The following is a 23,256-nucleotide window of genomic DNA, read 5'->3' as shown; positions in this document are numbered from 1 at the left end:
TCCCATCTATCAGCCATCAATGAAGACGTTGCTATCTTTATTAGTCACATTAATTAGCCGATTAAGCTGGTGTAATCTGGAGTTTATCGCCTCACTATAAATGAAAATAATTAGACCTGCCGCTGTTGGCCGGCTCGGTTGTCGTAGCGCAGCGATGGATATCACATGCGCCTGGACGAATCCGTCTCGGTCGGCACCACCTGGCGCCGCTCCGCGATGTGCTGGAGTGGGGGGGGGGGGGGGGGGCTGAGCGCTCTACGAGCACTCGGAAAGAGAGGCTAGGCAAGTTAGCATTCCAGTCTTGCACAATGCACCATCATGTCTCGGCACGTGCAGGTGCTAAAAACACTCCCATGCTCCTTTCACGAGAGCGTCGAGCTCCGAGGTCGGCACTCCCGCCGCCGCGTGTGACGCCGCGGCAGCAGCCGGCGCAGACGCGCTCGGCCGCCCGAGACGGATCGGACGCGACTGTAATGAGTGCGCGGCGCGCGGCCGCGAATGCCCCGGTTCCTCCTCGTCAGCGCGCGCCGTTCCGATTACGATCGTGGCGCACCAAAAACGCGGCCGTTGGCGCGGCCGGCAGCCTTTTTACGGCGGCTCGCGGCCGGCGCGCGCCCGGGCGCCATTGTTGGTGCCGGCGGGGGCCGCCAGCGCCGCCGCCGGCTGACAGCGAGGTCGGTCACGGCGCCGGGCCCCCGCGGCGGCGGCGCGGCCTACGGCAGCACGCGGCCCGCGGCGGCGCCAACAGCCGGGGTGGTAGCGCGTCAGTAGGGAGCGGCGCCAAGAGCCGGGGCGCCGTCAGTCGGGTGGCAAAGCCAACAGGCGGGTACTGGTGCCAACGGGCGGGTAGTGGTGTCAACAGTCCGGTGGTGGTAACGAGAGGCGGGCAACGGTGCCCATAGTTGGGAAGTGGCACCAACCGTGTCAAAACGGCGCCAACATTTCAGGAGGACCTGACTGTTGGACAGCGGCGCGCCGCCGGTCGGAGAGTCGAGCCAGTGGTCGGGCAGCAGCACCAACGGCCAAAGCCGGGTGGACGGCACCATGGTCCGAGACGGTCGGTTTGGTGCACCGACAGCATTAAGAAGGGGTACCGATCGGCGTCACCAAGTCACAACGTGCAACCTGCGCCAACGCTGCTGAATAGCAGCTCCGTGGCCCTCGATCCCGTTGTGTTCTCAGTTCTGTTGGCGTGTTTGTACCCGATGTAACGATGCAGCCAAGGTTGTCTCTGGGGGCCCAGTTTTCACAGAACGGCAGATGAGCGGTCACGCAGCGCGCTATGTGGCGCCAGCTGCTGTTGTTTACCGCCGCCCACTGTTGTCTCCCTCTGCCCAGACGGCTGGCCGATGTCGTGATGGTGGAGTCATCGTGTCGGTTTTGCATTCCTCTGGTGAGTTCTCAGACCCGTCCTATCAGGAGCACGGCCCAACTACTAATGTATTATGTCGATCTCTGGGGCGTGCCTCCGTTTCTTCCCCCGCATTGTCCAAAAATTATAGATAAACGGACGGCGCTACTGGAATTAAGATATTAACAGCGGAGGCGAGACAATACAATCTCTGGCACGGTGCTGAAGAAACGCGTAATTTCTCCGCAAATGATGAGTGCTCGGCCTAGGCAGCCCTGTAATAATCGGCCGGTGTTCGACGCGGATGTCGCAGAGTGTATCGATCTGCCTGCTCCGAGGATGGCTGGCGTGCGGGCCGATGAGAGCATCGCGTGACGCGCTCTGATGACGCCACTGCCAGCACGTTCGGCTATTGTCCTGCGATCTGGGCGACGCACCGCGGCCAGATGAAGTTTTTTTCCCCGGCTGATTTCCGTGAGCCGGGCCTGTGGCGCGATGGCCCGGGGAGGCGGCGCACGTGAGGAGCCGTCTTCGGCGCTGTGGTGCGGCGGTGCGGGGGCCGGGGGAGGCGCTTCACGTGAGGGGCCGTCGCCTCCGCCCCCAGTGTCTCCGACCCACATTAGCGGGCGGCGCGGACGGAAGCGGCGCGATTTTATCGCCCCCGCGCCGACCTTTAAAGCAAATTAAACCCGCGATCGGTCCCCAGCCGGTCGACCGCCGCGCTGAGAGCGGACATTAAACGGAACACAACATCACAATTATGTTTTAAAGAGCGAGGGCGCCGGTAACTCACGGCACCAGCGGCCCCCATTACGGGTGTCCTCCATTGGGCTCCACTTAGGCGGATGCCGCTGTCGCGGCACCGACTCGGCGGCACGCTTGTGAAATTCAATCTCTCGAACCCTGTAGTGATCTCTCTGATTCACTGTAGTGATCTCTCTGGTTCACTGTAGTGACCTCTCTCAGTCTGACGCCGTCAGCACGCTGGACGTAGCCGAAAGTACTATGCGCCGATTGTTACTAATTACAGGTGCAGTATTGCCTTCAAAGCCATGCATACCGCCAAGCTCACCGCGGAGACGATAAAGCGGGCCGTTTAACCACGTGAGGTGGGCCACAAAGTAACTTACAAGGAGAAAAGCTCGCTGTTACTAAATCACGCCATGTGCACCTGCTAACTAAGAAAGCTGATAGAAATGCATGAGTGAGAGCACTAATCACGTCATTGCATGAAAACTGCTCGCTCGTGACTGTCCTTTGAGCAACGAGATCTTGACGATGAAGTAAAGTGCCGGCGGGGAGCGGCCTGCCCGCGCCCATCTCACCACACCAAGAACACACCCAGCCCGAGCCAGGAGCGCCAGGAGCGCCGATACGGAGCCGGTGGGCTCCAGCCGAGGGCCGGCGCCACATCTGCGGCGGGGTGGTGCCGGCGCCCCCATCTCACCACACCGCGGAACACACCCAGCCCGAGCCCGGAGCACCAGGAGCGCCGGTGCGGAACCGGCGGGCTCCAGCCGAGGGCCGGCGCTACATCTGCGGCGGGGTGGTGCCGGCGCCCCAACCCCGGCGCAGCCCGACCGGGCGGCGTCGGCGCCGCTGCGCGCGCCCTCCCCCGCCGCTGATGGTGCAACCGCGCCGGTGGGGCGCGCCATTCCGAGTTCGACGGGGGTCGCGCGCAAATCCAACACCGCCTGAAGAGCGCGCCCATTCCCACAATTAATGGTGTCCAGTTCCCGCTGACTTTATCGCTTGGAAATTGAGAAACACGGCGCGGTGTATGTGGCGGCTTGCGCGTCCGTGTTCGAGCGGGTGGAGGAAACGCCAGAGTTTGGAAAGCGTCGGGCACAGTAGTCCGGTTGGCGTGCCTTGGAACTAGCACGGCTGATGGGGTGACAGCCGGGCACTCCTGAGCAGACTGTGTGAGGCACAGGCCACTGCACGGGCTCAGCAATGCCATGCAGCGTCAGAATTACGCGTTTCGAGTCGTCGAGACATCAGTACGCAGACGACGTCATCAAACGTGCAGGGGCAGCCTGTCATCAAACATATGGGGACAGCTTGTCTCCAAACGTACAGAGGCGTACGTCTTCAAACGCCAGGCTTGGGGTATGTTCGCAGCGCACTAAGAAAACTCTTGTCTACGTGACGTCACGCATGTTTTTTGCTGGACATGTTCCCAGCTCGACACGTCTTCTGTTTACAACTTTGCATTTATCGGAACAATAAGTAAGTGCGCATGCGAGACATCACCTTCTTGTTCGTACGCTCTACGTGTGCCCCTAACCATGGGAACTGCAAATCGTCCTGTTTGTAACGTATGACACACCTTTTCTCAATCTGTCTCGGTCGTGGACGCACGACTGAGACTTACTGACTTACACTTACATGTTTGCAAATAAGGCTATATCGTTATTTTTGGCTCACTTTGATCGAGAAACGGTCATAGATTCTGCGTGTCCGGTAAATATGCCACCTGACTTTTCGTTAAATCTTTCTCATCCAGGCTGCGGCGAACACCAAAAGGCGCGGAACCTATGGGGTGTAGTGTCATGAACGGCGGTGACGGCCTGATTCTTTGCCGACCGGATCGCTACGAATACATCGCTGATATTAGGTGCAGAGGCCGCCTGGCGCCACGACTCTGTCGGCTACCCTGGGTGTGACGTGCCTTGACGGTGTGCGCGTCTGGTTCACTGTGCCGGTTCACATGATGCAGACCTCCACGGGTCAAGTTTTCTCACGTGGACGTCTTGCGGCGGCGCCAACTGCTCGCTGAGAGACAACACGCGCAATAGGATGCATCATGAGATGGTGACATGCGGAGAGACGGTTCCCGCCCCCCTGATGCACGGCGTAAGCATGGCCGAGCGGTATGCCCTGACCATCCGCCAATCCATGCTCATCATGCGGAAAAGGCTGCCGACAAATTTAACATCATGCAGTACCTCATCGGGAAGCTACTGGACACCACGAAGGCCGCAGCTCTTGCATGCCGCCGGACATAATCGGCGTCATGACGGCACGAATCACTCGCAGCTCCCTGACATCTGGCGAGTGTGCTGGGCGTGGAAGCTGGCCAGGTCAGGATGGTCACAGACCAGTTACAGCAGACCATGCGACGCTTCTCTCGGATGCGACGCTGAGCGCTGGGATGAATGGGGTCGATGGTCTCGACGCGTCACGATCCGTTGTCGCCCGTCTCTGCACACTTCACAACGCATATTTCAATCATAATGAAGCATAGAATAAACAATGGCTGTTAAAAAGCTCTCGGCGTTCTGTGCCCGGATGTTTTATGTCCCGCCGCTGGAGCGAACTGAACCACTCTTCGCTGACACGTCGCATTCATTTTGAGATCGTTAAAAACAGGCTTCTTTGTTTCACGCGGAACGTTTTAAAGCTCGTATGAAACCTCGTCAGAGAGTCAGGAGACTGTAGCGTTGTTTGCTTTAAATCATCGTTAAAGAATGCCTCTGTCGAAACAGGAATATTTCCGGAACTGAAAATGGAATACGTATGAGAACAGCATTTCACTCAAAGAAGGGCTTGTGTGCAAGACCCGATTGACCGTTCAGAATTCAGAATGATGATATGGCTGAATTACTCATCCCCAATAATTTAAAAGCGGCGTAAAATGATCATAATGGACTGATTGTTAAGTTATCTATGGACTTCACAGGCAGTGAGGAACGACTAGAGCAGTGCAAAAACCACGTAATTACTTTTGAGATCCTTCCCTCCTTTGTGTATGACAAGCCACTGACTTACCAGCACACTCATGATGATATTCCATGGCGAAATATGAGGCGCAAGCAGCAGCAGCAACAGCAGCAATGTCCCAATAATATCCACGGAGTGCTCGTGTGCCTCACGGTTGGTACGGTAACAACTACCCGCACTTTGCTGACATCCTGTTCATTGTGGTAGTGGCAACGCTCGCATTCCCTGTCACCGGCAGGACAGGAACAGGGGATGCGAGCATGTCCCGCTGAGAAAGTCCTGGTCCTCCTGGTTCCTGGACCAGGTCCTCCTGGGCAGCCGTGTCGATAGGACGGGCATCCCACCAGCATGTCCCGCTGAGAAAGACATTTGGCCGGTCCCAAGAGCCGTGAGAACGACACTGCACTGCGATTCGATCAGTGCACACCATTCAGGCGCGTGCTCAGAGTGGTGGTGCCCCCTCCTGGCAACGGGACGGTTCGTTTGGTGTCTGAGGGGACACATGAGCTGAGGCAGCTGCCGTCCCGGGTCAGCCACAGCCTCCGGTAAGTGTCCTTGCATGACATCGCGGGACTCCTGCACCTCCAGAGCCCAGAACATACTGCGGTGTTACATTGCAGGCCAGACAACTTGGTAGCGAATATTACCATCAGCCTGACACCGGCCGGTCGCTGGCGTACCATGGACGAGAACACGTGTCCTGGACAGCGCGCCGCTGCACAGTGTAGCCGGCAGCGGCCGTCTGCCCGCTCGCGGCCGGCCGTCCTATCGGCCAGGAGATCAGTGTCCGCTGCACCGGCGCCGCCGCCGCCGGCCAGCGACCACACATCTGGCTGGCACTCAGACGGCCGATAGCCGGCCGCAGATACGATTGTGGCGCACGGCGGCGGCCGTGGCGCGGCCCGCTGTTCGCGGCCGGTAGCGCCGACGGCGCGGCGGGGGCTCGCTGACGCCGATCCGTATCGGACGCGGCGGCGGCGCGCGAGCCGCGCGGGAAATGGAGCGAGCGCTGATGAGGCGGCGCGACCGCCCACACTGGCGGCACGGTCCCGTCGCTCGGCTGTCCCAGCGTGTGACGCAGGGACTCGACTGGTGCCGCCGCTCAGCTGCGTCCAAGATGTCAGGACGAGAGCAGCCGCTGCCACTGCTCGTGGGTATACGATGTCGGGGCAAGAACAGTCGCTGCCACCACTCGTGGGTACACGATGTCAGGACGGGAACAGCCGCTGCCACTGCTCGTGGGTACACGATGTCGGGACGGGAACAACCGCTGCCACCACTCGTGGGCATACGATGTCGGGACGGGAACAGCCGCTGCCACTGCTCGTGGGTATACGATGTCGGGGCAAGAACAGCCGCTGCCACCACTCGTGGGTATACGATGTCAGGACGGGGACAGCCGCTGCCACTGCTCGTGGGTATACGATGTCGGGGCAAGAACAACCGCTGCCACCACTCGTGGGCATACGATGTCAGGACGGGGACAGCCGCTGCCACTGCTCGTGGGTACACGATGTCGGGAAGGGAACGGCCGCTGCCACTGCTCGCGAGTACACGATGTCGGGACGGGAACAGTCGCTGCCACCACTCGTGGGTATACGATGTCGGGACGGGAACAACCGCTGCCACCACTCGTGGGCATACGATGTCGGGACGGGAACAGCCGCTGCCACTGCTCGTGGGTATACGATGTCGGGACGGGAACAACCGCTGCCACTGCTCGCGAGTACACGATGTCGGGACGGGAACAGTCACTGCCACTGCTCGTGGGTATACGATGTCGGGACGGGAACAGTCGCTGCCACCACTTGTGGGCATACGATGTCAGGACGGGGACAGCCGCTGCCACTGCTCGTGGGTACACGATGTCGGGAAGGGAACGGCCGCTGCCACTGCTCGTGGGTATACGATGTCGGGACGGGAACAACCGCTGCCACTGCTCGCGAGTACACGATGTCGGGACGGGAACAGTCACTGCCACTGCTCGTGGGTATACGATGTCGGGACGGGAACAGTCGCTGCCACCACTTGTGGGCATACGATGTCGGGACGGGAACAGTCGCTGCCACTGCTCGTGGGTATACGATGTCGGGACGGGGACAGGCGGTGCCGCCGCTCAAGTGCCCACGATGCGGAAATGGGAACAACCGTTGCTACTGCTCGGGTATCCACGATGATTGGACGGGAATAGCCGCTGTTACAGCTCGGGTGTCCCCATGATCTCGGAGCGGGAACAGCAGCTGCAGCCGCTCGGGTGTCCCTGGCCCTGTGCGGGCCTGACCGTTTCCATAAAGAAAGGATTGTCTGAGCCGGCATGCCGAAACAGTCATGAATAGCTGCTTCCGTGTAGAAACCGCTACAAAAAAACTTTCGCTGATTCAGGGTCAAAGGGATAGTACGGGTTTTCCATAACATCCGAGTTAGTTCCAGAAACAGGTAGATAACAGCTGTAGAAGTCCAATGGTATCAGCATTTTTGTTTCTGGAAACGGATTGCTCCGCACGAAAGTATAAGATGATGCCACCGCGTACTTTCCGCTGAATCAGCTGACACATTGTTGCCTGTCTTTAAGACGCAAACAGAAACAGCTGATTGGTAGCATTTAGTGCAAGCAAATAATATCATTTTGCTGTATTATTAGCATATTCTGCTATCAAATTAGACCATTAGGTACGTACGACACGGCTTGCCGTGAAAAAAACGTAGGGGATTGTTTTGGCAAGATCTTCTGCTAAATTCAAGGTGAAGTCAAGTGGTTTTATGGAAGTATTGGTCAATAGCCCCATAATCAGGTGCTGGCAATTAGTAAGAACAACTCGTTTATTGCACACATGCATCGCTTCAGACAGGAATTTCATGAGCAGTAGCGTGGCTGTAGGAGAGCACGAATGCATTTGTACCTGAAGTAAATGCCTAAAACCGCATTCCACTTTAGAGAGGAGACCCCTACATTGACTTTTAAGATAGCTTCGTCGCTTCTGAAGCCTCTCAACTATCTCCTCGAGTAACACATTTTTTAATATTTACCTCAAAGTTATTGACTGGATGGATTTTTGTGATCAACGTCCACGCTAAACAATGCTTGTCACGTGAGTCCTGACCCCACCATCGGATCGGGTCATCGGATTTTACGGCAAAAGCTGAACGTGCCGCGATGCTTGGCACGGTCAGTCCTGCCCTCTGACGTCACCTGACCTTAAGCGCGGCGCGCTGCCACTGGCCGCAGGCAATTTCATTCGGGGCCAAACAGCAAGTGTCTAAGGTGACTTGAACCAGCCCTGTCACGGGTGGGTCAATTGAAAGGTAGATGTTCCAGCCAGTTTGGCTGTCGGTGTGGACAACGTGTATTGTATCTTTAATACAACTAGCATAATGTCTGCATGATATCTGTCATGGACGACGCACATCAGATTCGGTCATTTTCGGCAAGGGTTCAATGTTTCTCAATGTGTATCGCATATCAAGGTGGTGATTTACATCTTGTGACGCGTTTTTGCAACATTTTCTCCTTGATGGGCGGTTGCAGCTCGTGCTGGATTGCTGCGGGAGACTCGGCATTTGAAACTGAATCTAGCCAGCTCCTTCCATGAGCGTGAGCCATACGGCGTCAACACCGATCCCTGACAGCCGTTTTATTGGTCCCTTTCTTCTCTTGGCCGAGGTACAAGATAGAGGGCACGCTTTATGACACGCTATATCAAACAGTTCGTGACCAGTTGGGGAGAAAAGAATGTGTTTAGCGCTGTTGGACCTTGGGGTCCGATGACACTCTCCGATAATGATGTGAAGGGGAGTTTATTACCAGTGACGTGACGTCGTGGAATGCACAAAGCAGGCGCTATAAATCGTTACCTGCCATCTTGATAAACACGCATTTTAAAATAGGTCCAAAGCCGGCAGACATGTGTACAGTCTGGGCTCGCTAGCTACAGCGATGAGCAGCTTGTACGCCTCTGGGTCCCATCCTGATGATGAACGTGTTCGGTTATCTCGCTTACTCTCCGCTGTTTTGCATGGACGTTTGTCGTCCGCTATGCTCGTTTTGCTCGCGCTCTATCATTACTCGCCCGAAGCCGGTGACGCTCTCTTCTTGCCTCAGTACCCGACCTTTACCGCAATGCCTCATCTTGGCCCAACTGCGCACTGTTTGTCGGCAACAGCGCGCCAAATACGGCGCTCTCTGCCCACGCGCGAGCGGCCGTGTTTTCAGAGGGCGCGCTGACGTGGCGGGTGCGTGTCGGTCGGCGGCGCGCCTTCAGCAGGCCCGGGAGGGGCGCCGTCCCAGACCGGTGTGGTCCGACGTTTGGAGGCCCGGGCTTAGCCTTAATTGACCGTCTTCCCATGGCGGGTGCCGGGCCGGCGAGGGCTCCCCGGCGGCCGGCGCAGCGGTGTCGGCCCGTTTGTTGGCGCTGGGAAATAATGCAACGTGAAACGCTGATTACTATTTGTTCTAATGATAATTGTTCCCCGCGGGTCGTGCTGCGGCCCGGCATAGGTGGTCTGGAGGGAACATCCGGGGCTCACAGCGTCCGCGTGGGGTGTAATCTCGACTCAAAGGGTGGACGAAATGGATATCGGAAACGTTCAGATGTATTGGGACATTTAATCAAATCACTTTTGTCGATTACGTCACGTTGTGGTCACTGGCGTTGGCTAATGCTGCAGCAGCATCAGGATTTATGGCACATATATTGCGTCGTAACCAACTGACGCAAATGAATGAATGTAAGGTTGTGACTACATGTCGCTTGAGGTTTCTCAAGCGATAAATATCCGTGACACTCTTTGTAAGGGCGTTGCTGCAATTAACTTTCTTGCAAATAAGGTGTTAAGCACACTTAGTATATCATATACGTAGGAGTAAGGTAATATATATATATATATATATATATATATAAGTATATATATATAGCATATATAGGCTCCTATGCATAATATATGTATAGGAGTTAGCTGCTCCGTGTTTTTATCGATCTGATGACCACTAATACATATAATACTTGATATAAGATCTGTCACTGTTAGGCCCACTGCCCTGCAAAGGACGGAAAAAAGAACAAACAGCGACGGATATAACTAATTAGCGGATATAATCGGCAAAGTTGCGAGTTTGGCTGACGTCCGGAACGCATTGTTTCGAAACTGCTTCGTCTTTGGATGGCCAAGGGTATTACCTACGTCCTGCTTAAATTGTAAACTAAGCTGGCCAATGTACCAAAGCTACTATTTAAGCTGCACTACGTGAATCATGGCTTAGGAGCCTCCCAGTTATGATTATCAATGTTGTCGCCGCGCTGCCTAAACTGATATTTTCAATGGACTTATTGATCCTTCCTCAGCAAACATATTGTAATAGCAACATATTGAATAGCTATGGGTAGCTGAGCAAAATCAAACGAACAGGCCATTAAGAAAGTGCTGGCTCTCGGATGGCAGTAATGACCATACTAACACAGGCATTATTCTTATTGCATACATTGTAATGAAGATTTAGTTGCGAATTAAGGGTCATATGTGCTTCATCGCACTGAAGTTGAATGGTGCCCTGAACCTATCAACTCATGTGCCATGTTCAGAGCCTCAAAAGGGCCAATAAAGATTTCAAAAAGTAGGCAACGAAAAGTGGTCCTAAATATCGTCAATCAGCTCAAGCCGTTTCAAACGATGAACTATTTTACATGTTTGCTATCCCTGTTTCACATGCTTGCATGTTTTTCCCGCCGCCTTCACTTTTGATCTACATGCATCGTAAGTCCAGATATGTCTGCGTTACTATACCACCATTTATCAGTGCGTTTCTCCATCAACAATCTCGGCTGCTTGTTTTTTTGGCAGGTACCGTTGCCCGACTACGTTTGTCAGGTGGCATGGGCTTCGCAGTCAGTTGCAAAAATGAGCACGGCTTCTATCGCCCAGGGATGAACGGTAGCTCATGGCTGACTTCAGGAGAGAGCGCAGCAACTTTAGCCATCTGGCCAGTGTGGCTGGATTACGGTGTGTAGGCATTTTGGCACATCATGTGTATTTACGACAAAGTAGAGCGTTGCAAGGAAAATATGATTTTCAGTCGATGCTGTGATCTTAGGGCTCAGGTCCATAGTAATTTTTCGAAATAGAACTGTTTCACTAGCTTGACTAGATAGGGTATGTTTTCTATGGTTTAGGAGGCGTTCAGGACAATATCGTTCATATTTTGAAGCAAAATAGGTGTGACTAAGCCAGAAGTGAGCTTACTTTGAACAACATATTTTGGCTGTGGATGAACCATGCACGCATTTTGTATCAGGCTGCTGTTTCAGCCACTGCTGTTCTGTTGTTCTTGTACACGCACAATGTTTTACGTACCTGCTTTTTACCTATGGTGAAAGATGACTAAATGCAGGCCCGGCGGCCTTTTTCAGAAATATATCCCTCCAGGACGGCGGGAGGTTTTCAATTTTGGCGGACAGGGCAGGACAGATTTTCAAATATGAAAGAGCAGCAAATGATATGCGTACCGGCATGAGGTACCCATGCTGTTGGCATGGGTAACAGCACTGCATGAGATATTGCCGGCACCTTCCCACGAATGGATGGCATATGAAAATGCAAGGTAACTGTGTATATCGGCATCATTGAACCATCCTGTTGACCACGCTCAAATCCAACGCCATTGCATAAAGCAAATAGGGCACGTCGGAAGGCGCCAAAGAGCGAAGGAGAGCGGGCCGGACCAGCGCCGGTCGCTGGGCGTCCCTGGCTGGCCGCCTGGGCCGGCGGGGCGCTGACGCTGATGCATAGTCGATCGTCCCCCGTCGGGTTATGGGCTCGCCTGGGCCGGCTACACAGCCGGGGAACGAACGCGGCGCGGCGCGGCCCGTGAGCCGCTGGGAACAGCGTGGACGTCACCGTTGCCGCTCCGGAGACGGTGCCGCCGTTCCCATGACTGTGCCGGGCGGTGTCTCAGGTCGCTGGCCGGACACGAAATGACATCTGAGCATGTGTGTTTACGAGACCATGTCTTTGCGCAATCACGGGCCGTGGATATTAGTTCCGTAGTCAATGGCGCAAAAACACAGATCAGTTCTACACCCATCAATGGTGTGAGTGGAGCATTGGTCAATGACAGTTACCGCACCCACTACCCATCAGTTGTACCTTTACTACCAAAATAACTGTTTAAAAATGCAGCCGTCTGGCGACTGCAACGCCCGGCAGTTATCCTCGTCAGCACGTGGTCGTTCCGTGGGCATGGCATTCAGTGCCACCTTAAATGGATTGGGATTCCAATTGGGTTGTGCAATTTCACTTTCCTACAACGAGCGTATTCTGGAAAGCGGTTTATCAGTGCAGCATTCTTTTGAATGACAGAAGTATGACGCCTTGATTTAACTTCGCTTTTAAACGGAAGCTATAGACTAAAACACTGCCTTAATTGTAAGCCCCGTTGCCACGCACTCGCCTTCGAACCTTCCATACCAGAGCCAAAGCTCTGCATGATTATTACAGCGTCGAAAGTCCAATCCTAGGCGAACAGAGCGATGTCAAACGCATCGGCAGGGTGGGTTGCAACTGCGGACGTAATGAACTCGAAAACTGCGTCTCCGCCGGTCCAACACGTGCAGCTCCACTGGTAGACCTATAGCCCGCAGCGGGGTGGATCCCGCCCCGACGAAGACTGCCTCGCCGGCTGGCCGGCACGGATCCACTCCGTTCTCGAGCGACCGTGGCGGGCCGCCGCCCAAGCGGAAATATTGCACGCGGCGCCAACTGGGCGGACAAAACGGCTGCCAGTCGGGCCCGTAGCGCCGCTAATTCAGCGGCGCGCCGGAGTGGGCCGCCTCTCGTTACCGGCGGTGACCGGGCGAGGCCGGCGAGCGTCGCCGGCCCGCCAAGGAGGGGCCAGCACGCGCCCGCCCGACAACAATGGACGCGTGGGATCGCCCGATGGCCTCCCAATTACCGAGGATGCGCTCTTTATCGCCGCAATGATCGCGGCGCACGCCAAGTTAATCAGTTTATTGTTTTTGGTTGCGTTTGTTGCAGTTATACACAATGGTCTGCACGCCGGACACCTGATGAATGGGGTATTCAGGAGTGGGGGATATTGCACGCGCACGCCCTCCTCTAAGTGCTTACGGTAAATCAGCGGCCGCGGATGGCTGCTTATTTATGGTTCGAATGCAGTATTAGCGGTCCTGTTTAGCTCGCGATGTGCTCACTTTTGGCTTTATCATGTAAATTAATATTGATTATTTCAAATTAATTGCATTCTTCGCTCTGATTGCAGGCACGCGAACATTCGCTGCATTTCAGGCTAAGCGTCGCTTTTGTGGTGTAATTGGCGTGGGGCGGGCTGGGGCGGCGGCGGCGGCGGCGGCGGCGAGCGGCGCGCCGGTGCGGTGCCGGTCCGTGCGGGCCTGGCGCCGTCTAATTACCGGCGGCTGATGGCGGCGGGCAGCGCGGTACCGGCCGCGTTCGACGGCATTCCGCGCGCCGCCGCGCCGCCACCAGAAGCCGGCCCCGCCAAATCCGCCGCCCATTACCGATCGCGGCGCGATTCGATTAATATAATTGTAGGGTCTGCGGCCGGCGGTGGGCGCCGCGGCCTCACGTCCTGACCCGCGATGCCTCGCGCTGGCATTGTTTACACACAAGAGCAGCGGCGGCGGGGGCGGCGCAGGCGGCTGGCGACACCACCACCCCCCTCGCTTTTCGTTTGGTGCTAGAGTCGGACAGCAGTGGCGTTCGCTCCGCGCCGAACGCGACGGATTGCTCCGCGAGATGGTGCCGCGGACGAAGCGGCAGCCAGCGTAAGGAGCGGGTGTCGATGATGCGACGCGTTCAGCAAAGAATGATTGCATCCCAAGATGCTTATATAATAGGTCATAATGTGAACACAATTTCATTTTGTCTCAGGGTTAGGATGCAACCTGCGCAGAGAAGTTTGTATGTCTATTTGTGCGCAGCAGTAACACAAATGTGATCAAACAAAGCGGTCTTTGACATCCAATATACGCAGAACGAGGGAAATGTTCGGCATTTATGCACGCCTTACTTTGGCTCGCGGTGCCGTAACGTTTAGGCCAAGACATGCCGTGATACATATGTCAATTAAGTGTGCTGGCATCTCGTAAGTGCGATGTTAGAACCAATCCTTGCAAAAGTGTTGCAACCTAAAGTGGACGGTAGGCACATTAAAAACTTAGTATGTCGACGAGACGTCGCACATTTTATTTCACCCACGGGTGCAGCGGGGCGCTTTAAGAACTTGTAATGCTGGTAGTCCTATAAAGGCTATACGTAAAGCCACGCACCGTAATATAAACGTGGAGGTTGGAGATATTTACCTTTCTGAAGTCATATTCCAGTACTTAAAACGCATATGTCTGGATGGATGGTTAAAAGGGTGCGATCAGTTTTGAAATACTGCTTTGGTTGGTGCATCGTGGCAATATATATATATATATATATATATAGCATACCATAGGCCCGCCACTTTGACTTCTTATGCGAATCTTCGAACACGGCCATGTTGGCCGTTGTCACGCCGTGCTCCTGGGAAAAGGAGGCCGTTGTGGCGCACCCTTTCATGCGCCAGCTACGCCGACAATGGTCCAGCCGTCCCCAGCTGCAGGCAACACTCACTGCCATTCCTCTCCAGCCCGCTGCTGGGACATCCAGCTGGTGCAACAAATAACTCGCTAAGAAAATCAGTCCACTTGATAGATGTGTCAGTCCGAGCTAGCTAATGCGTAAGACATGTCACATGGGCAGAACCTGCGAAAAAAATCACGTGTGCGAAGTTAATACAGGAGCTGCAAACGTGATAGAAATCGCAGATAAAGTAAGCAATGATCGCACAACGTAGATCCGAAGCGAAGGCTAGGCAGCATTCAATACAAAGATGTAGACGAAGACCAAGCAATTTAAGTCTTGTTATGTGATGCCGCAAGCCTATTCTGGGCTTGGAAACTCGGGCACATTGCGGATAATGCGATTGACATACTCCTGATATTCATTATGCCGCGTTGCAGGCATAGTAGTCATGTCGAGTTCCATCAGCCAAATGCGTAGGAATGGTGGAACAGCCGGAAAAAATGTCTCATTCACTCTTCGTGAGTCTGAGATTAACCCTATGGTGATATATGGAAAGAATTCACTGAAATGTGGTTTCGCTCAGACGCTTTTTGAAACGTTCCAACGCCCCTGCTTCCAGGAACTGCCCGTTTCTCCCCGACAGCCACATGTCTGTGCATGTTGGTTTTACCCTAGACATGAACATTTGATTTCATGGTCATACCCAGAATAAGGCTCCATGTCTTGAAAAAGTTTAGTGCCGTCTTCGAAGGAACTCAACTGACGATAAATCACAAGCCTGTGGCCTGCAGAACTCTTCCCGCGCCGTGCGCCCGTTGTAAGCCTTGAATTGACTCGACTTGACACTCGGGTTCTTTTTGGGCTTCACGCCGCACTCAGCTGCTGAGGCTATATGGTGTCGCCTGCCTCTCTCACCCTGGCAGGAAGCACGGGCACCACGGGGATTCGACTTCGTGCCTCTGGTCTGTCAACGCGCTCGCATAAGGTACTTCACCGTCGGCATCCAAACTGGCCATGACATTGGCCATTAATTGTCGCTAGTCACCCAATCACGTTCGAACACAAGATACTTGGCTAGCTTAAGCGACCAGGCATGTGAGCTGAGGATTCGCGCGGAATTAAATGAGTAAGCAGGTCCAATTAACGCCTAACTGCTCCTTTCGAAGCCACGGGGAACGGGTGGTCATATGACTCACCTCTGACGTCAGACCGATGTGTAAGTCAACGAAAAAACATAGTCGAAGCGGAAACGCATGACCAGGCTCAGTTTCCGGCGCTGCGCCTCTTCGTGCTGGAGGACGTATTGGTGACTAGCGTTCGTGCGATGATTGCTCACCGCACCTCCCGCGCAGGAGATGCAAAGTGCGCCTCCGCCCATTCAGACAGGGCCGATGACGATAATTGCAAAAACGGGCGGAGGGGCGTTGTACGAAGAATAGCGAATTAAAATTGTCCAAATTAAACATGCGTACACAATTTCGCAACATGTTTTGCAACTGGTTCAGGACAGTACGGATCATGGCCGAGGATGGATGGTGCATGTGCCGTGCCCGAGGCGCCCGCGGTCCCAGATGTGCTAAATTCCACCTAATGACGTTGAGGTGCACTGAAACGTCGGGACAGGCCTGTAATAATAACACCGTAATGACGGCTTGTAGAATGCCTTTTCTGGTCAGTTTGTTAGTCATGAGCTTTGAGCACGGTTGATAACAACGTTCTGTCTAACTTAATAACGATTACGGCACCAAAAATAGTACATTTTGCCACGGTGCTAAATGCATAACGACTGATTTAAGCGCAAGTTTCCCTTGGTACATGCATTCATTATCCTCGATGAAACACCGGTCGTGTTTTCCATCAGCATTAATTACTAAAGCACTTGCAGAAATGAAGCCTCCCTCACTAGTCAGCCAACATGCATAGTGCAGCCTAAAGGCAGGCCCGCCTAAATGCTGTGTTGACACGGTCCTGACATTCCGTGGCCGCAGAATCAGCGGTCGGGCCGTTTTTGCAGCACTCCGTCTGTCGCCTCAGGCCTGTCCAAGCCCGTCAGACACGCGAAAAATGCGAGCAGTCCACCCAGCTGTTGGTACAGTGTCTGTGGACTATGCGAGCCAGCGTCACACAAAGATCGGTAAGGGCAATGCCAAACACACGCCAACATGAGCGCAAACATCCACGGGGTAAACATTTCGATGGTCCCTGCGCAACGGAGATCGGTATGCCTGTTGCGCAGTGCTGAGTCGCAGGCGGCTGAAGTGCCCTTTAAACTATGCACGTGCTGGCGGGGCTGCATTCCACGACTGTTCGTTCGTAGCCGAGGTCACCAGAATAAAGTTCGTAACATGCCTCAGGATCTCAATTCCAATCGCATAGATTCAAGAAGCGATTGACGTTGCTTGTCAAAATCTCCCAGGAATCGTTTAATACACATCTACCACGTGGTTGATGACGTGACAAAACAAACACAGTTCCTCAAAATCATACTTGCTTAAAATCGTGAATGTCTACGGAGACATTTAGGTTCTCCTAGCATTCATGGCATTGGTCGGATCTCCTTGTAATTGGTATTAATATAACGAGCATGGTTTGCGCTACAAAATCTGAACAAGATCGAGGGTCGAGGTTGATTAAAGGTAAGGTCATTTAAAGGTCAGATCATCTCGTCCAATGTATTTTTGTGCTGTTATGGCTTATTTGCTATGTGGATGTCAGATAAAGATCAAGTCATCTCGTCGAATGTGCTTTTGTGTTTTTCTGGCTTGTATGTTACATGGATGTCTTTTTCAATGAATAGACTTCTGGGATCAGACTAAAGCGACCCCAACACACGCTGCAACATTTGGGTGGGTCGTAAGGCAGGCGACATCGCAAATAGATGAAGAAAACGACTTCGGTTCCTCACATGAAGTTGACCTCACATGATTTCTGACGCCCATCTCGTGTGACCAGTTAAGGTGCGACTGTACCTAAGTTAAGTAAGTTAAGGTAAGTAAGTTAGGTTCTTAAGTCAAGCTGTGACTGTACCTGACTGGCTAGCATTAATGCCATTCGGTGAATTGTATCGACACGACCGAAAGCAAGAAATGAGACGGCAATATTTGTGTGCAGAGGCACGCATTGCCGCTTGGGCCTTTACCTTTTAAACAAAAAAAGAAGGGAAACATTTTAAGGTTAAAGTTTCTAAGGTGTCATGCGAGCCATGTTTAGCAAAACCATTTAAACATACCATATATGCATCCATAAGACACAAGAATTGGTGTGTGTAGGGGGAGGGGGCACTACCACTTCACCCACTTTTAGCCGAAGCCGGTCACAACCATATTTTGGTGCATGGAAATAACTGACCAGAAAGTAGATATTGCTCCCTATTCAGCGATTCCCCATGTTTCTATGATCTGGGAACAGCGGGGAAAACTATCGTTCTTGCATTGTAGTCTCGGCTTACTGCGACACAACGCTATGCCCTGAATATTGCTCCCAAAAGGATTTACAGCACATACGTAACATGTAATCTTAGTGTTCATGCCAGACTTTGTAAAAAAAAAAAACAGGAGAATAAGAACTGAACAACCGGCACCAATTATCGATCTCAAAAGAACGTTACGATGCTTAACAGATATGCCAAAAAAGACTTTGGCAATCTAATCCAAACCTTTAACATCAATGAATATCTGTCAGTGACCACTGGGTGCACAGACACGAATTGCGCAAATAAAAAGTGAGCTGTAAACAACATCTCCTGAAAATCACAATTCTAGACTGCAGGTCACACACCTTTTCGCCGCTCAATTTCATCAAGCCTCGGCCGTCATTAGTTCCGTGGCAGGTGAGATGAAAAACCTTCCATTTTACGCCACATTAACCCCGCCGCAGGACAATCTCACATGCCGTGCCATAATCATTCGGTACTTTAATAGACGAAGTGCGATTTAAACATGCAAACGTTTCTAGCGCAGATCTCCCGAATGTATGCAAGGATACTTGCATGACGCGCTGATGCAAGAAAAGGCATCCTGTTGTGTCAAAGTTGTCGGATCACCACATTGATTTACATCTCGCACTGCAACCACAAATCTGCGTCATTTAGACCCGAGTGCCTCTTAAAAGAAAATACCGAAACTAGGCGTCCGTATCCTCTTGAAAAACCTATTATACTTTTTGTTTATAACGGTGCCATATGGAGCAGGCTTCAAAGGCTCCAGAAGAAATGCATGGTGTTCAGTGTAGGCCCCCGGTTTCTCAGTTGCACTGGATAAGCATTTTTAATTCAGCAATATCTTAATATACCTTCAGGATGAATATTTGGAGCGAATGTGCATCGACGACTTTCGTATGGTTTTTACTTGAGTTTAAGGACGCGTCGACATCCGCGGTCATTTTGCGCCCAGAATTCCGTATGGTGCGCGTTAGTGAAGTGGTAGCCGGGTGGAGTGCTTTTGGTATTGTTTTGTTCATATCTTATGAACTCGTGCAAGTACATCATTTTTTGAACCCCGTACATGCTCGCACGAGCAAATGCCAGGTGCAAAACAGCACCAAAAGCATTCCATTTAGCTACCACTTCACTAAAGCGCGCGCACCCACGCGTTCACAGCTGTACACCCAGCACAAATCTATGACAATGTTGCCACCTGTACAGAGTAAGAAAAAGCACGCATCTGGCATTATTTGTTTTTGCTTAATTGATGTCTCTCTAAACTGAACTATTCATAGCATCTTCATCTTCCATCAGCATCCCCGCATGCTCACAGACTTGTGGTACTCCAGATATCGTGTAGACACAGTCTCTCACGCCCAGAAACAAATCAGTAAAACTGAAAAAGACGTTTCTGAACCCCATTGAGCTTCCGCCAGCGTACTCACGCGTTCAGGCCAAAAGTTTCTATGACTGCGGAGTAGGAGGAGGTCTGTGGGTATCCCTATACAAGTCCAGACTGCGTTCTGCTTCAAGAAGAGAACACCTGCTTGACTTTTTCAGGGGCACTTGAGCGAGCACTGTAAGCGAAACTGCCTGCATAGGCCAGCACTTACCTGTGCTCCACGCCGCACACGACTTCCCACTCGATGACAAGTCTGCCATTTGCTGTTACATGTTAGTTGCTGTTATTGGCTTCTTTTTGCAATACCATGGGCTTCACACCGCTGCAATGATAAACATATTTTGTTGAAGAAAAACCAATTCAACATCTTGATAATTACTTGAAGGAATTTGTGTGCAAAATTAGAATTCAGCAACGTCCAATGATGATACTTTATTCAAAAATGCGACGGTGATGAAGTAAACGACGAATCCCGCAGAAACTCTACGAATACTACCGAAAAAAAGTTATCTGTGCTGGGTATTTGAGAGGTTAAGAAACTTTTATATAACGAGTGAAGTTCGTGAAAATCATAGGGAATATAGCAGTCGGTGGGTAAATAACTCTGGGCCCCAATATAGCCGACATGTTTGCTGCTGGGTACTTGCAGGCTACCCGTGGAGCGAACACCAGAAGAATGCGTGGGGCACGGAATGTGTGGGCATGAAATTGCGACGTTCGCCATCATGGCCGGTTCCCTATCGACGTGGGAGAGGGGGAGGGGAAGGAAAAAAGGTGACACACATACCCCATTGCTGTCACTACCGGGCCTGCACTGACAGTTTGAAACTTCATGCTGGTTGACTTACTTGCGTTCATTTCCATGATTCACCTGCTTATCATCTCCAGACAGCAGATGCGTCTGTGACAAGCAAATTGGTATCTACCTTAAGCAGCAGCACTCTGCAGAGGAGCGCGGCAGAGCATTTCGCCACCTTGCAGCTCCTACTTTGTAAATCTGTCAATACACACTTTAAATGCTCGTCCGCCGATCACTTGTTTGCCAGGCCTCTTGCAAAGGAGAATTGCCTTTTAATCTGCGTCCGGTCGGCGGTTGAAGACAACCGCGCCCGGCCGGGGAAAGTTGACTCCCCTCCCCCTGGGGTCCCCAGGATTCAGACACTGTGTGAGAAAAAGACACCGATATGAAGATCTCGTGAAATCATAAAGAATATGCACCACATATTATGTTTTATGTCAAATGTGAAGTTAACAGAGATCACGAAACGTCAGGGACGGTCGTTCTGATAGATGCAGTTGAAACCTATGCTTGCAAGTGAGGATGAATATTGAGGACACGGAAATAAGCGTTAAGACTGTGAAGAGTCCATTTCAACCATTTCTTTTCCCCCACAATGGAAAGCTCAGACCAGGTCACCGTTCAAAATTGGTCTATCAGTAGCCTACAAGAACGATATTTTTCACAATGTGCTTCTGACTAAGTTTACTTTATTAGGTGCATCTGTGGGACAAAAGTATTCCAGAACAAAAATGTCATAACCTGAATAGGAAGTCATATGAGGTCACCGTAGGTTAAGTTCATCCAAACGAAAAATGTAAGTGTTAACCGGGTCTATGTAACCATTACAACGCTTTTTTGTGGTCGAAAATAGTGTTTTGTACATTTGCAGGTGCTCAAGATCGCATAGCTGTGTCTGCATTATACGTAGTCCTTTCGACGCTGGGCAATGTTTTTGTAGCAAACTAAGGACAGGCACGTTGGTGCATAAAATTATACGTCATCAGCTTCACAAAAACGATAAGGAGGCGGATACACGCATCGCTCACGTTCATCTATCCTCTCCGCTACTGACAGCAGAGTTCACTGACATTAGATGGCCTTATATGACCTTGCATGTCGTCATGTGACCTATTGTGATCTTATGCATAATCATGATATCACGACATACTTTCGGTTGAGTAGTCCATTTCTGCGTTCAAAACTACCAACTGAACGTGCCCATTTTGAGAACAGCACGTTTATACAGCCGGCATTCGTAGAGGTATGTCTTGACCTGAGCCAAGGTCTTGTGCTCTATGGTCAAATAATGACTGCGCATGTGAGTTAGCATTGCCTTCCTCATATGTGAGCACTAAAACTACACAAAAATCCGTACATATTTGCATTATTTACAAAAAGGCAATCTTAATTTTACTTCAGGTCATTGATCTTATCTGTTTCGCGAAATTTAAACTATACAAATTGTAGATACTTTCATGTTCTATTACTGTAGCAATTTTGAACAACAGCAAATAATCCACAAAAAGTTATGTGTGGCCAAAGTTTTTTAGGGGTTGATCTTTTTTGCCTGACCTAGGTCACTGATCCAAGTAAATAGATGAACATGTACTGAAAATTTTGTGTTGCAGGTGATTTCGTTTTCTTTTGTTTTTTGTGTTACAAGCATGCGTTTTTTATCTGTGCTCGAAAAAAAAACTGTAAGCAAAAGCCAGTTCGCCCTCTGGGCCGGGAACGGACGAACCGAATTGGATACATTTACCGTATTCCGGGATGCGTTATTTATCACCACATCGACTGTGTGGAAATGATGTGGAAAAGGTGACAAAGGCCCCGGTCATCTGGTGAAAGCCCCAATTTAACCTTCCACAGCGTCCCAAACGTTCAAAGGTTACACATCTCCAATGCGTCCAATAGTGCGTCCAAACGTTATACGTTTCCAGAGAAATGGCAGATAGTAAACCTATCCTTCTATAGAGCGGACCCCAGGGAACCTGTCGATTATAAATCAGTGCGAAGTGTTGATATCTGAATATTTTAGCTAGCCTGTTACAAAACACCAGCTGTTCGGAACGTAATGATTAGTTCATTCCGCTAAAATGACTAATGCAAATACTTAGACTGCGCGATAACTCAATACAGCTGTAGTGAAGAACCATATAATTTGAAGATGCAAGGGAGTAATTACCATTGCCCTCAACGTTCAAAATTGGGCGGGGCTGCTCCTGTGCCGTGGTGTTATGTGTTTTTTTTTAACAACTTGGCGTGTCCTATGGCCAGTAATGGTACGCTGTTGCTATGATGACGCGTGAGATACGAGCTCAAGTGTTTACAAAGTCCCATGAAAAATGACGGAAAATTATGTCTTTACGTGCGGTGCTCGTCTGTCAGAGTCAGTGCAGGCGTCTCCTGATTGCACGTCACGTGCTCTGATGCATAGCCATGCCCCGGGCCGAGCGATGGGCTTGCTGACCGGCCCATGCCTCGAGCTACCTCATAGAGTACACGGCCACCAGGCTGACCACCAGGGACAGCGTGGGCTCAGTGCGGCTGGCGAGACAGCAGGCGGCAGCGAGCCGGTCGCGCGAGTCATCAACGCGCCTCGCCGCCGAAAGCGTCGGTGGCGCCTGGGGCCGCGGCCCGCTGAAGCACGGCCGACTCGGCCATAGAGGTGTCGGCAGCTCGTGCGTCACTGGCCAGAGGAGCTCCTTCACGCGGGCAGCGCCGGCGACTGAGCCCGATGATATACTTGCAACCTGCAGCGCGACCCTGCACTGTCGGACGTGAACAGGACAGCGACAGGAGGACGCGGGGCACGCGGCCCCCTATCGCCCACTCCGCGCCCGATCCTTATCAATTCAAATGTCCTGCATATATTGGCCATGTTTACGAGCCGTCCGGTGTCGTATAATTTTGTCAGCGGGGATTGTTTTATGCGAGTGGCGTGTGTTCGGCGTGGTGATGCGGTCGACGGTCGCGTCCGCCGCCACAGCGTCAGACAA

This window comes from Pollicipes pollicipes, unplaced genomic scaffold (assembly GCF_011947565.3).
Source record: "Pollicipes pollicipes isolate AB1234 unplaced genomic scaffold, Ppol_2.1 Scaffold_7261;HRSCAF=8764_pilon_pilon_pilon, whole genome shotgun sequence".
Taxonomy (NCBI): Eukaryota; Metazoa; Arthropoda; class Thecostraca; order Pollicipedomorpha; family Pollicipedidae; genus Pollicipes; species Pollicipes pollicipes.
Note: the sequence above shows the minus strand (reverse complement) of the source record.